Source organism: Ammodytes marinus (genome assembly GCF_949987685.1).
Source record: "Ammodytes marinus genome assembly, chromosome: 5".
NCBI classification, from domain to species: Eukaryota; Metazoa; Chordata; class Actinopteri; order Uranoscopiformes; family Ammodytidae; genus Ammodytes; species Ammodytes marinus.
Window position 1 is genome coordinate 15,123,117 of NC_137234.1, and position 15,187 is coordinate 15,138,303.

Sequence of the window (15,187 nt, forward strand, 5' to 3'; positions counted from 1 at the left end):
TAAAGCACTTTGAGCTGCATTTCTTGTATTAAAGGGTTCTGGTCAAATAAAGTTTTTGTTTTTGTTTATTATTATTATTATTATTATTATTATTATTATTATTATTATTATTATTATTATTATTATTATTATTATTATTATTATTATTATTATTATTATTATTATTATTATTATTATTATTATTATTATCCTTTTTATCTTTAATAATTTGTATTCTTTATATTTATTACCTCATCATTATCCTAGTCTTGTAGCACAACTTCACAAGAATGTGACACTGTATTTCTCCACAGATGTCACTTGTGAATGTGTCACCTTTTATATCTTATATGTTCTAAGTTTTTCTAGTATCACATAAAATCTATCCCTAAAACTGCACTCATACAGGAGTATTGTTATAGTACTTTCAGCATTTAGCCTTCAACTATAACTATCACACTCATCAAACACCAGCAGGCTCCGATGGACTTACAAAGTAAAAGGGAGGTGCAAACAAGCTCTTAAATTACAGCTCGGTGAGAGAGATACTGATAAGACAGAGGTCAGCCACCTTAACATTGAGTAAAGTTCCTGGGTGACAGCAGCTTGCCAGCACCTGTGTGTGTGTGTGTGTGTGTGTGTGTGTGTGTGTGTGTGTGTGTGTGTGTGTGTGTGTGTGTGTGTGTGTGTGTGTGTGACCGGCTGTGTTAAAGGTGCCGAGGGGCCGAAAACTCTTTAAAGTCCAGAGAGTGTGTGAAGAAGAGAGGCGCCCATTTGATGAATGACCTCGTCCCTCAGTCCACCTCTCTAATTTTCCTGTTGGAATTGAAATGAGCTTGTCTGTGTGTCTGCGCGGTTAGTTGATTGTTCTTGCACAAGCAGCATTTGAGAAAGTGGATGACAAAGTGAGCATACCATCTGCAGCAGCTGCTAACTGCAGGCTAATGCCCCCAGAGCATGCATACTGTCCTGACACTGGCATTTCTCACTCTGCGCGCCTCCTCCAGTCAGCAGCAACCACCACACCTCAGGTTGAATAATTTAGCCAGCGATCCTCCACAAAGAGACAAGCCTGAGTGAGTGCGGATGGCCTGGAGGTTGCATAGTTTACACATGTTCCATTTGGTTTTGGATGCTGTAAATAAAGCAATGCCTATGTTTGACGCAAGTGTAAAGATGAGTGTAGCGATTATTAGCTTTTTCGACGGTGGACATAAGAATGTGATACTTTCTGTGTAAGCCGGCATTTTTTACTATTATTAGAAGCAGTATAGCTAAAGAGTGGAGATTTGTTTGAGTGATCTGGAGAGCTGTCCCACTTGGCGAAGTGCTGAATTGTGTTTGATTTCATAAATAATTGCAGTCATCAGGGACACACATTGTTTTAGGCTTAACCACGTTGTTTACCCATGCCACATGTCTGAGGGAGAGACACTGTTGTGGATACACATTGCCCTCAAGGAATCTTACCAAGGGCCCATGGTTGGCAAGTGTATTAAAGGCTTTTTTTCCAGGGTGTGTGTGTGTGTGTGTGTGTGTGTGTGTGTGTGTGTGTGTGTGTGTGTGTGTGAGTGTGTGTGTGTGTGTGTGTGTGTGTGTGTGTGTGTGTGTGTGTGTGTGCATGAGTGTGTGTGTGTGTGTGTGTGTGTGTGTGTGTGTTTGTGAGAGAGAAACAAGTGAGGGAGAGAACTTAAAAGGGGAGAGAAAAACAACATGCATCTAGCACTTGAGGTATTTAGGCGAAGCTGTAAGCAAACACATCCGTAGCTAATGAGGCCTGGCATATGGAGCGATGATTGGAATTCATCATAGCTCACTGTTGCTGCAGTGCAGGAGTGTTATTCGCTCCATCACTTACACGACCACTAAAGACTAAAGTTAAAGAAAAAAAAGCATATTTTTTATTTATTTCTTTCTTTACCCCAGTGTTAACAAATTAACTGACACACATATGGGCCGACAAGAAAGTTGAAAAGAAAGGTGATTGATTGTTCCCTTGTTGCCTTCCTGTCAGCTCGGTTTCTGTCAGCAGAGGATACATGAAAGATGGAAACCGTTCGATGCCTCTGGCCCAAATCCCACTCTGCACCCACAAACAGAGAAATTCTTGGAAATAACAAAATAGCAAGAACTTTTCCCTTCCTTTTGACCCCAAGAGTTTTCAGATTAAGAAGTAGAAAGATATTTATTTCTGAAGAGGTGTGGCGGCTCACTTCTACATTTGTTCACCAGAGACTTGCCAGTAAGTCTCCTGTGGTGGACTATGTCTGTGTACAAATGTGTACAAATGTGTACACTCCACTTGAATGTGTGTGTGTGTGTGTGTGTGTGTGTGTGTGTGTGTGTGTGTGTGTGTGTGTGTGTGTGTGTGTGTGCTACATGAAAGCTGAGAGGTGGAGGCAGTGGATATAGAGCTAATGAGGATTAAGTGTTTATGCTTCCTCTGCCTGTGTTTTGGTGCCGGAGATGAAAGGGAGTGTAGGTGGAGGTGTGTGGGTGCAGGTGTTTGAATCTTTTTTCCGGGTGTCTCCCTGCACTGTGGAGGGACTGCTGTGTCCCTATTATGGGTGAGTGCAGGCAACGCTCTCACTAGTCCCAGCCACCGCTCGAAAACAGCGGCACAGTATAAACCGGCATGGTGCCAATTAGGATGGAGCAAGCAAACATATGCCTCTCTCGGAAAAAGAAATCCTGATGAAAGTGCATATTGATGCCATAAATTAGTAGAGCACAATAGATTGTTGGGGTGTTTGTGTGTAAATGTTTAATTAACCTGCTTGCCTACATCACTGCTGCGCTTTGCAGCTAGGAAATCAATCTACTTAGCAACCCATTTAACAATACAAGGCCCGCCTTGTGTGGCACATTCATTGGGGACAGGCGAGCAGTTGTTAATGTCTTCAAATTAACAAAGCCATTAACCCAAGTGATAACGCTCCGTTTCATGTGTGTGTGCAGGTTGTCCAAGGACAATAACTCTAAACCCCAGTTCTGATTTCCTTTATGACTTCAGGTGAGTTATCTGCATTTTTATGGTCACAGCGGACACCTTTAAATCAGGATGCTAATGATCGAGCACGTGTCCAAACTAGCTGTGTTTAATCAGGAATGGAAAAACAGAAATGTCTATTAGAAATGTTAATGATAATCACAATAATTGTGTTATTCCACGCTGTGAAATTGACATATCTCTATCCCCTAAGCTCTTGGTTTGGCTCTAAATCAAATATTTATTTAACATGCATTCAGTACTGCTGCATGGATGTTGTGGATACGGGTATCTTTAGACAAATCTTGATTTTTACCACTTATTATTAACACTCTTCATGTTTTTCCCCCCGTTCAACATTGGTACATGATAGTGGGCAGTGTGCAACCCCCCTCCCCCCCACCCCCCCACAACCTCTTTTTATTTTTTTTGCAGAGATCACAGAGCACAGAGGGGGCCATGATGACCCGATCCCAGAGGAGTCTGCTGTTTTGCCTGCGAGGTAAAGAGCGGGGATTGCGGAGGAGTTTTCTTGATTTAATCACCGTGCTCCGCGGTGCACAATGTGTACTAGGAGGAGATGGCAATTATAACGCCCGATGCCGGCCCTGCTGTCCTGCCGTGTGGTGATGTATTCCCCGGGGCATCACAGGGGCACCGCTACCATGAAAGAGAGAGCAGAAAGCCCCCTCCCTCGTCCCCCTGCAGACACACCAGGCTTATCACTCTGCACTAAGAGCCAATGACGATAAGGATTTTAGTTAGGGGCTTCCGTTTGAGCAGAATAAACACTTCGAAACAAGGTGAACGGTGTTTTGGTTTTATTTTTGTTGTTGTTGCGAAGACTTTTCTGCCAATCCAGACAATCCCGGCACCACACTGACCCAGTTTACCTCCCCCACTTCAAATCCATTTGATTACACAGCTTTGTATCCAGTGGTTTCACATTTCCCTTAATCCCCATATTACTGGCATTCTCACAGTCCAGATTGAAAGCAAGCACCTTTTTGGGTTGTATTGTTTGTACTAAGGGGGGGGGGGGGGGGGGGGGGGGGGAGGAGGAGGATACGCTATTATGATACAATATTGATATTTCCATGAATAAGTACTAGTGCCAGCTCTCCCACCACATACTGCATTCGTGAAGACTTCTCCATTCTGAGAGGGAACTAGCTCAACAACTTTTCATATTGGATCAATCCTACAAGGAATATTGTTGTTTATTGGCAAACATCCTGACACATCATCATAAACAATGAGGCGGGCTATGAATAATTAATATCCTCTCACACACAAAATATTCACTGGCGCTCCAATGGTGTTTACTCCCCTGCAGACATCCATACCGAGGATAACCTCTGCTGTTTAGAGGAGCTCCGCGTCTCACTTCTTCCACTACTGCTGAATGCTGAGAAGATACAAGAGACACAGTAACAACATGAAAGCGGCAAGAAATAGATCAGCAAATACACAGCAGCACTGTTTAAAGAGTGGCTCCAGAAACAACGTGATTGTGTTTTTGGAAACCAGGAGAAAACAGTGCAGTGCAGTGCAGTGCAGTGAGGAGCTGGGGATTGCAGCAGAGTCTAGTGAGGCTCAAAACCTGTGTACAGATGGGATGATAATGCTCTTAATCTAACTTTTGGCATTTAAATAAAGAGAGTTTTAGGCCGATATGGACATTGTAGTTTAGTGTGATACATAGCCATTGTATCACACTAAAAGAAAGGTTGGTTTAGAAGCCCCCTCCAGACAAATGCTGAATATGTTTGATCATAATAATTGCATTCTTTTTAATTTCTTGAGGCTACATTAGTTACCTTTGGACTGCCTTATTTTTGTAATGTTTGTTGAGGTTTGGCACCGGCTGTTAATACATGTTTGGATTGGATTTGATTTTATTAGCTCCGCTGATTTATGGCCTTCCTCCTGAATCCGAGTGTTGCCTACATTTATTTTCAGCCGCATGAATTATGCTCCAGTCAAATGACTGTTATACTGTTCATACTTGTGCTACATTGTGAGCACATTCATATTAAAGTTGCTACCTCTGGTTTAGACTATAAAACCAACAGACTTACAAGTGAATTGTCTATACCTCGGTGAATGGAACCCAGTTGGGTCCTACATGTAGAGCGCGTATAGTACAGCTGAATATTAAGCTGGTGTGACTGACTGACTGATGGAAGATGGTGCGCGCCTGAGGAGACGTCTTTGTGGGAGAAATGACACTCCCCTTGTAACTGTCTCGGAAGTCAATGCTATCACACTGTCAAACTCAGAACTTGCTTCTCGCATTTCTTTTATCCCCCCCGCCCCACACACACACACACCCACACCCACCCAGCCCATCTCTGCATTGAAAATCATTCCCACAGCCTACAGCTATGAGCGCAGACTTTTAGTGCACGTCCGCTCTAGACGGGAAGTGTGGGGGACGGGGCGCATCCTGGGCCACCCTCACCAGGGAAAGTGACAGCCTGGATAATTGGCACTAATCAAGTGACTGCTTGTATTGAGAAAACGTCGCAGGGCTGACCGACAGAGGTAGTGCCCAAGGCCCTAACTCTCCTACAATAGATTCTGTCAATCCGCAGTGTGTGACAGTCATCATCTACCAGCGCAGTCCCCTCTTTGGTCAATATGCAACAAAAAAAGAAAAGAAAAAGGATAAAGTCAGAGATAGAGAAAGAAAAGAGAGTGGGGGTGGCTGTGGATGAGAGGGAGGAAGAGAGACGTTTCCTTTTTCACATGAAAACTAGGATTTTATGGAGAGCATACTACATTATTCTTTTTTATAATTTCTCTTACAGCTATTGCTTTGAATTGCAGAGGACTTTTTTTGTCAAGAGCGAGAAGGAGATGAATCAAAAATTCATCTGAAGAAGTTGTGCATAGGGGCGAGGCGAATATATACCGCTGGTGGAACCAACATTTGCAAAAGTTCTATCTCCTTAAGCAATTATTAGCGGTGATAGTCTGACATGTACAAGAGTTGTCAACAACTGACTTTAAACAAAGTACAAAGCAGATGTAAACAGTGCCTTGGGCAAAATTAACTTGGGGGACTAGCCACCTCATGAATTATAAATGGCTATCTATTACTGCAGTGAGTGGTGCTACCAGGAGGCTTCGTACTACATTGGAATAGACTAACCTATTTTCAACACATCTGACAAACGAGGCACTGAAGAATGCAGTTGGGGGGAAAAAATGAGCCAGTTATTTAGTAAACGACTTGTGTAATTTCTAAATTGTACCAAACTAACCATGGAATACCCTCAGGGATTTGTGTCATCTGTTACACACGTTTGCCTGCTAACTGCCATTCACTTGCAAATGAATTCCCCTCGCAGAGCACATTTTAATCCATCTAATTAGCAAAGTGGCCTGTACATAAAAGCCCATGTTTTATCTTTTTAATCCTCACCTCCCTGACGATGCCTGGAAATAATTGAAATTATGTCAACTATGATTAGATTGAGTCAGGGTGATTTTGACTAACTGGGCTTGGACCTTAACATTGTCCCCGTTCAGGATCCTTGTAAATGAATGCTAGTTTTCCATGCAAAACCAGGGCAGGTTGCATCTCAGGAGACACAGAGATAGAGTTTATCGCCAGGAAAAATGAAATAAAAAAGGCCACAGGTTCTGAGCGTCTCCTCTTTACATACCTTCAGAGTATTTTCCTTTGTCAGAATTCTCAAGATGGAAATGTGGCACCTCTACTGACCTGAGATGACAAAGAATGGGGATTCGAGGAGCTCCCATGATGCATCTGTGCAGTAGCCACGAGGAGTCGGGCTGGTCAACATTGATTAAAGACATGCGGCATTGTCCTAACCATGGGACTTGTGTCTGCCTGTGTGCCTTGTGGGGCCCCGTCTCAGAAAAAAAGGTGGAGAGATGTCTGGATTGGCAGCTCTCTGGATACATTGGGTAATCACTGGAGAACTGTGAAGCCTGAACTGTATAGAGTTGTCCCTGTAGAACCAGCCACTCACCGAAGGCTTCTTTTAGACGTGCAGAGAAAATAAAAGCTGGAAGTCGGTTAAACAGAATACACTTTGGGTAAGAATTCTGGAGGTTTGAGACTCATTTTTTTTTTATCAGTATCATAAAAATTAGTTCCACCATTTTCTTTTTCGAGTGACATGCAGAGTCTTTGTGAGGACACTATTTGTCAAACCTAGCATGTCAGTTTCCTCTCCTGTTAGACAAGATGATGGCGCTGCAGCAGACACACAATCATATACATCTGTGCAACTGAAAGGGTGTTAATACTTTCCCACACAAAACACTGAAGACACGCTTTTTGCTATTCCTGAACGCCCCACAGTCCCTCCTTTTTCTTCCTCTTCTTTTCCTTTTTTGCAATTTGCGAGTCTTTGCACAGCATGTGCCGCTCCGCCTCATCTTCAAAAGACCAGCAAATACAATCTTTCTTACACCAGTGGAGATAAGTACATAGCTGAATATACAGTAGGAAAACAACACTGTGATCTAGCGCTACAAACACCGTGATTGGCAGGTGTATGGCACAAAGTGGGATTCAAGCACTTCTTCACACATTAATTGTAGCTGCCGTTAAAAGGATGTTAACCAATATATATTCAATGCTCCCCTTTTTAGACTCAGTTCTGAGGAGTCACTCTTCAAGCATGGCAGCGTTATACGTGAGCTGCACCCGCTATAGATTTCAGGAGACTTGAAATACCTTTTTGGAGTCGGAGCGTCACTGCAGAACAACATTCCCCCCAGCTGTTTATTGGCAACAAAATAAACTAAAATAACTTCAGTTTGTTTTTGAATTGAAAGTCTCCGTAAGTGAAAATAAACAGTGCTGCAGCTATGTGCTGTGTTAAAAATAAATAAAAGAATCTTCCCCGTACAAATGCATATATTTATTTACTTTGTGCACTTTTGGCACGCATGAATATTACAATTTCTCCTATTTGATTTGATTGTTTTGATAAGGTCCAGAATTATTTATCACCCCTGGACACAGCGAGGCCACTACTGTGCTTTGTTGTGTCTGATTAAGGACCTTCAGTTACAAGTCTATGCTAATCTGAAGAACACATGCAGGGTTTGGTGAAGAACTTTGCAGATGAAAGTATATAGCCGTGCTCTGATAAAAGGGACAGTGAACACAACACTGCATAACATTAGCAAGGTGGAGGTACTTCTACTGACTCATAATTGTCCAACATGCCTGGGAGATACACAGATGAGTTCACGGGACACCAAAAATCCTCGCCCCATTGTTTTGCATAATACAGCTTTGCATGGGAGGCAGGGAGGGGCAGGTGCCAGTGATCTTCCCCAGTGTCTCCAAGTCATTTTGTTTATCATTCAAATGAAAACCTTGTTCCATTATCCATGAGGGAGCGGGAGTAATGTGTTAATGTCCCCCTTACTCGTGGCTCATCTTTTGGTCCGAGCTGACAGCACCGCACCCCGGCCATGTCACAGATGATGAGAGACAAACGACAGACAGAGGGAGGGTGGAACAACCAGGTAATTACTTCATACCTACACTTTCATAAAAGGCGACTCCCCCTCAGCATTCATATTTCTGTGTATTATAATTAGGCCAGCCAGGCCACGGTCTGAGGGATGCGTTTGAGGACACACAGACTTTGGGACTTTGATGAAATGTGAGGTGTCAAACCGACATGAAGGGGACCTCGTGCCCCTTCACTCAGTCCTGTGTTTATGCTGCATGCCAAAAAATAAAAAAAGATTCTCCTCATAGGGATCCTTTTGCCTTTATCATGCTCTATGTGATTGATTATTTAGTGGAAAGCTCCGCCGCTCGAATCAGTGTGAAGCCAGCAAATAAAGTCAAATAACAAGGGAGAGCGCAGGTCTGAGGGAGGGAAAGATCTCAAGATGTTTTTGAAGCGAGTCGGAGTAGCCAAGGGCGAGCAGATCTTCACACTTTCATATTCCCCCCTTTTTAATATTTCTCCCCCACTTTTAATGATGTGCTTCCTATCCTTGAGTAAAGTTCTTCATAGCCAGTCTTTTTGCCAGAGAGGATATTTTTTTCTCCCTCTTTGAAATAAAATGTAAGTATATATTTAGTCTCCTAGTTTATAGGCTTACAGGCCGCGGCAGAAATTCAAATTTGTGCTTTTGTGAATAAGCATATTGACGGTTGTCTGGCTATTGCCAAAAATGTTAACAATGTATTAAACAAAACAGTGTGTAAGTGCTATTCCAAAGCTGTGAGGAACATGAAGATTCGGTTGGTAAATTAACAAAATAATCACAATAATACAATAATATAACATAATTGACCTTGCGGTAAACAAGACAAAAGACTGGGTACCATTATTCTTTACAACATGTAAAGTATATGCCATATTAAAAGGACTAAGTGCCCACATGTATGAGGATGAAGGTATACAGTATGCGTATACTTTGCATGACCAAATATCAAATATTGATGATGATGATAGTGGAGGAACTTCAACCAGAAAAAAGCAACAATGAAATACAAAGCAGCAGGCGGCTGTCATTACAACACCTACAAGTGTTGAGGGCCAGATATCAAAGCTGTCCTTTTTGAAATAACCATCAGTGTCACAGAGAGGGACGCTCTCCTTTAAAAGTATCTATAATGAAGGCATCTCATCACACCCTGTCCGTCTCAATTACCAGCTGGGGTCTTGTGCTTTCAGTCGCAAACCCTGAGGCCGACTGAATACACCTGCATCTGTTTTTTTCTCCTCGACTAAAAGACACAGGGTTCTCTTGAAAGGAAAGGACATGCATGCAGCCAGTAAAAGTGGCATATGTGACATTTCTTAGTCTGTATTTTAAAGCATGGGATAACTAGCACCTATGATGCTGAAAATGTTAAATCCCAGTCAGGCACAATGAAATAACCTGAAGAGATTTCACAGACATTCTCTGCGATGGTCGAAACATCGTCATACAGATATCTATCAATGAAAGGGTTAACAACAGCATTCTTGAACCTATTGTTCTGTAACAAAATATGAACAAGTTTGCGGCAGTAACGTTGAAAGGGAAATATATATATATAGAACACCCCCTTCTCCTGTCTTAAGGCAGAGATAGCCATTGAAGAAAAGTGCTGGTTCAGTCTCCCTCTTGTCTCTGGGCATAGCTTTGATCAGTCCCACCTCAAGACTTATCCTGGAGGGAGCGCTCTGCACTGCTATTCTCCATGGCTAATCATACTTCCTGTCTTTGTCTTTATGTGCTTTAGACAAGCGTCAGATAGAAGGAAGCACAGGAACAGATATGCCCCCGGAACATGGAGAATAAAGCCTCTGGTTGTGCTGCAGCTCGTCTTCTCCGGCGGAAATTTACTCATGAATATTTCCATCGTTGTTGGAGTGGTGGATTTCAACCCATTGCCACTTTAAGAAAAGGTGCTTTTTGAGAGAGAGAGGTAGAGAGACAGAGAGAGAGAGGTAGAGAGAGAGAGAGAGAGAGCGACAAGTAAATGTACTATATGTCACCTGACTGTGGTGAATAGTGTATTTTTAGCCTGTTACTACAGTTGCCATGACTGGAGCAATAAAGGCCAGAGGTTAGACATGCTGTAAAGTCGAGGATCACACTTTCTTTACTCAAAATCCACAGAAGACCCAGACAAGTAGTGAAGTGGTTAAAAAAAATAGTTCCATATTCTCAGCATTTTCTTTGGACTCTGGGGCAATATTGCTCCGACAGGCACTTTTCAACCAAGAAACGTGCATTGCGTATTTCAAGGGGAGTAAAGAAAAGACCATTTTCTGTGAGGAGCCAAAAATAATGAAAAGAAATAGACAAAATAGCCCTGAATTGAAGAAAGCTGAAGGCTATGAAAACCATCTTGTGTTCTATTTTTGACCTGATTTCCATATCCATGGGCCACCTGAGGGAGGTCAGGCTGCTCTGGCCAACATCCTCACAGAGGGGGAGAGGGCCTAACGGTGACAGGAACACAAACCATATCCTGTCCTGTACAAAACCCCACGCCACTCACGGGCCTTCACTGGCACCACCAAGACTCTCGCACGGATAGATCGGGGAAATGAATCGCAGTAAAGAAACAGAAAAAAATAAAATTCTTTCTTCTTCTTGCTTTCTTTTCTCGATCTTCTCCTGCTTCAAAGCCTGCAACCCCTCCGCCATGCCCTAGGGTTAATTAACATGAAGCAAACAGTGAATGATCAGAGAGAACGGGGAAATCTCCAAAGGTTAAGTGTCACATGGGAAACGTGTTGTCAGAAGAAGAAGGCAGGTTTTTTTTTTCTCTCCACGAGTTCAAAAACCAAATGAGAGCCATGCAGCGTGTAGCGGTGGGAAGAAATTTGTAGACACCTTTCCAGAAAAACTTTGCATTTCTCCTGTCAGCAGAGCCAGAGCTGTTTCGATCGTCTGGCTTCAAACAATAGATGTAATTCCATGACAGTTTCATGAACAAAAAGAACTCTGCATTTTATTTTTCTCTGACTTGCCGATCTTTCCACGGATTTACTCCCATTTTTGTATAATATGGTCATAATGCACTTTAGCACAACACATAAAGTGATAAGGAAAATGCTTGGGGGAGGGGGGGGGGAGAGAGAAAAAGAAACACACCATCCATCACAAAGTTAATCACTGCTTTTAAAGACCTACTCATTGAAATTGGGTCTCTCCCTCTTGGTTTATCCCAGGAGGGAAACAAAGAAAATGACTTCATGATCCACAGATATCCTAGATAGCATGTCTTGCAGGTGAAATAGTATGATTTCTCTCTGCAATAATTAACACGGGCTCCTCGTCTCTCCCTGTGGCTTCTCGCTGACATTTGGTTCATGCTTGAGTGTCTGCCTTGCTGATTTCAATCTCTTGCATGAAGGTGAGGCTGTGTGTGTGTGTGTGTGTGTGTGTGTGTGTGTGTGTGTGTGTGTGTGTGTGTGTGTGTGTGTGTGTACAGGGTCCAGTGGCCAGTCTGACAAGGACATTGGTGACAGTGCCTGCCTTCACTAGATGGGATTAAGCATCATGCCAATACGGATTAGAGCGACCCACTCAGTCAACCCTGGGACCTACCAACAGGTTATAGGCTGAAAGCCAAACCCTGAAACACAAATGAGTCTTGTCAGTGTGTTTGTGTTTCTCGCAAAATTGCATTATGTTAAGGGGTCATATCTCACTCGCTTCTGAATACATATTTTGACAATTCTCAAATTAATCACACCGCTCTCTATACATTTTGTCCGCACTGACATACCATATTGATTTACGCCGTGCACCGAGGATAAAAAAAAACACCTCCGAATGGTCACCCCATCCTCTGCTGCAACAAGCCCTTATTTTACATTATTACATTATGTATGCAGGCTGGAGTATGGATAATGGATGAATCTAAAGCAAAGCAGTTTAATTACCCACCATCATTCTGTCTCACCTTGCTGCAGAGCGAGCACACACATCTTATTAGCCACGGTGTAAATAAACATTAATATGCCAGCCTGATGAAGACTGTCCTTATCTTTGCAGTTCTAAGTATATCATCGCCGCAAAGTACACAGGCCCAAACTGATCCAGTGGCATGTGCAAACAACGGAGGAGCTGCAGACGCTGGGGCCAGACCATTACAACCACTTCACAGAAAATTATCATTAGTGCATCTGGCTGGAGGCCACGTAGCCCCATCAAAAGATTAAACTGTACACACACACACAGTATGCATACATGCCGTTCTGTATGACATAAAAACAAAAACAAAAAACTACCTGTGCTTCCATAATCTATGTCAGGCATTTGATCAAGTGGATCACAACGATCTTTAGCAAGCGTGGTTGAAAATTCTTTGTTTGGCAGACAGGCGAGTGGCAGAATAGGCACAGGGGATGAGGGCCATCTGAAGACTGAAGGGGAAACAGTGGGTATACTTAGATAGAAAGCGTGTAGGTTAAGCAGCCACAGGGTATTCTCATTCATTCATCAACAGAGAGGAAGCTTCAAGCAAAGAGAAAAGTCAGCATCCCGTCCAGCCCTGAGCATCAAATACTGCTGATCTGATAAACTAAAGAAAAGTCTGGTTATGTCTGCAGGCACGCTCTCCAACACACTGGACTGTGACTATACAGGAGGACATGATTGATTTAATGTACTAACTAATAAAAAATCATCATCTTTATTTTTGATGCAAGATGCACCTAACGTGTGTACATACAGTGTTAAACAGGCTGACTTGAAATCGGTAGATTCATAGTGTGCTTCAAAGTATTTCCCTCCTCGAGAATGTTTTTTTGGCTTGTCAAGATGACAGAATCCCAACTCTTCAAAGACATACAATTGTGTTGCATGTACACAAAGCTCTTTTATAAACTTCTCAATGTGTCTTCCGATTTTTTTGTCTGCCGATGGACTGACTGACTGACTGCAGCCAGAACCCAAAAAGAGGAGACGGGCCCTAGTATTGGGCTCTCTTATGTTGTTTCAATTACCAGTCGACTGTACAAAGGAGGCAGCCTGATGGCATGAAGAGTGCAAGGCGCTCTCTTCTGTTGTCTCAGTTTGAGCCTCATAAAAGGAAGCGGGCCTGACGGTGCCAGAGGCTGTGCGGTCTGAGCAGAGAAACATCAGCAGAGCAGCCTCCTTTTCTCTTCACAAGGAGATGTCCTTCAGTGTGGTGCCAACTCTCCCTGGGGCAGCAGCACAAGACACAACCATCTTATTTACCATATACAGGATCTCTCTCCGTGCCCCTTAACGAGCCAGGATATTCGGCATCACAGAGACAAAAGGGCCCACGCGCTTTAACCGAAAAAAGAAGCCGTGGTTTTTTGCTGAATTAAATAATGATAATTAAGAAAATATTAATCAAACTCTGGCTTTCTCTCTGGGCTCTGGGAGCTGTGATGAGGGAGTGGCTCCTCCAGCTTAGCCTGTAGGAGTTCTCATTTAAGAGTATGCCTGCGACCTATAGAGCTGCAGGCATACACATAGGCTACCCGCGCACAAACACACACACAGATGCACACAATTAAAAGGAGACCTTGGTGGCCTACTACTCCATAATTAAATACCCTTTGGTGCTTTGCACAAACATTCTGGGCCGGGTTCACATTTGTCAGAGGGAGAGAGAGAGAGATGAGAAGAAACATCATGGAGGAAGCTGTCGGTTCCCTCGGTTGCAAGTTCTGTTCAATGCAATGAATTAATAAAAAGCACAAACTAATACCTTCCCAATGTGCAGTTGGTGTGTGTGTCTGGCGGGCCGGCAGCAGCAGCTCTACAGCTGTACTGTGAAACTTTAATGCTGCTGTAAGCCTGCAGTGCTGCCTGGGCTTTGTCTCTGAGGTGAAGTGGGGGGAGCTTTCCACATGTTCGATCTAACTGGGACAAGTATTAGAAAAAGAGAACAGGATATATGTAAAGACTGACCTCTATGGCTAAACCCACCATGACACAGCAACATGACAGGTGGGAATGGTCACTAGCTTCTTATCGATTTATGTTTAATTTTTAAACAGCTTTTTGTAAACATAAAGAGACCAGAAATCTCTTCTCAAATTCAAACGTTATTGGGTGATTATATGGTATTATTGGTCACCTCCTAGCTTTCTGAGTGCTTGTCATTTGGCTCTAGTTGTTATGGTAATGCGAGGTATTCCATCTCTTTCCCGGCATGCTCTGTGTTTGACATTCATGGGGTTAAAGTCCTCTGAATGATGAAGTGCCAGCGTTTGGGACAGTAAATTGCATCGTTTCAATCGAGAAGAGAGTTCCCCTTGGGTTTGCTGGAGGTCCCCACGGGCTGGCCTTGAACAGAACAGCATGTTGTACATCCATATAAAAAAGGGAAAAATATGGCGGTACTTTCCTCTTTATGATTCGGAGATTAATCTGTCACCATACTCGCGCGTAAATCTCAGCCTCTGCTTTGCAAAATACTGTTTTAACTTACTTTACACTATATTTTATTTTTTTATTGCCTATAAACATAAACCATCACAAAGGGCTAATGTGCTCATCAATATTATTACAAAATGATCATAAATCCCACGCCTTGTTAAAATTTGAAGCCATTTTTTTCCACCTCAGCTACTCAACCAGAGAAAATATTAGACAGAAGCATTATTTTATCAGGCAGTTTCTCACAATAATAGACGATCCTCTCTCATATTTTGAGCCACGGAACACCACTTTGTTTTCATTAGATTATTAAGTCTGTGCACTTCCCCTCACATCCTTTTC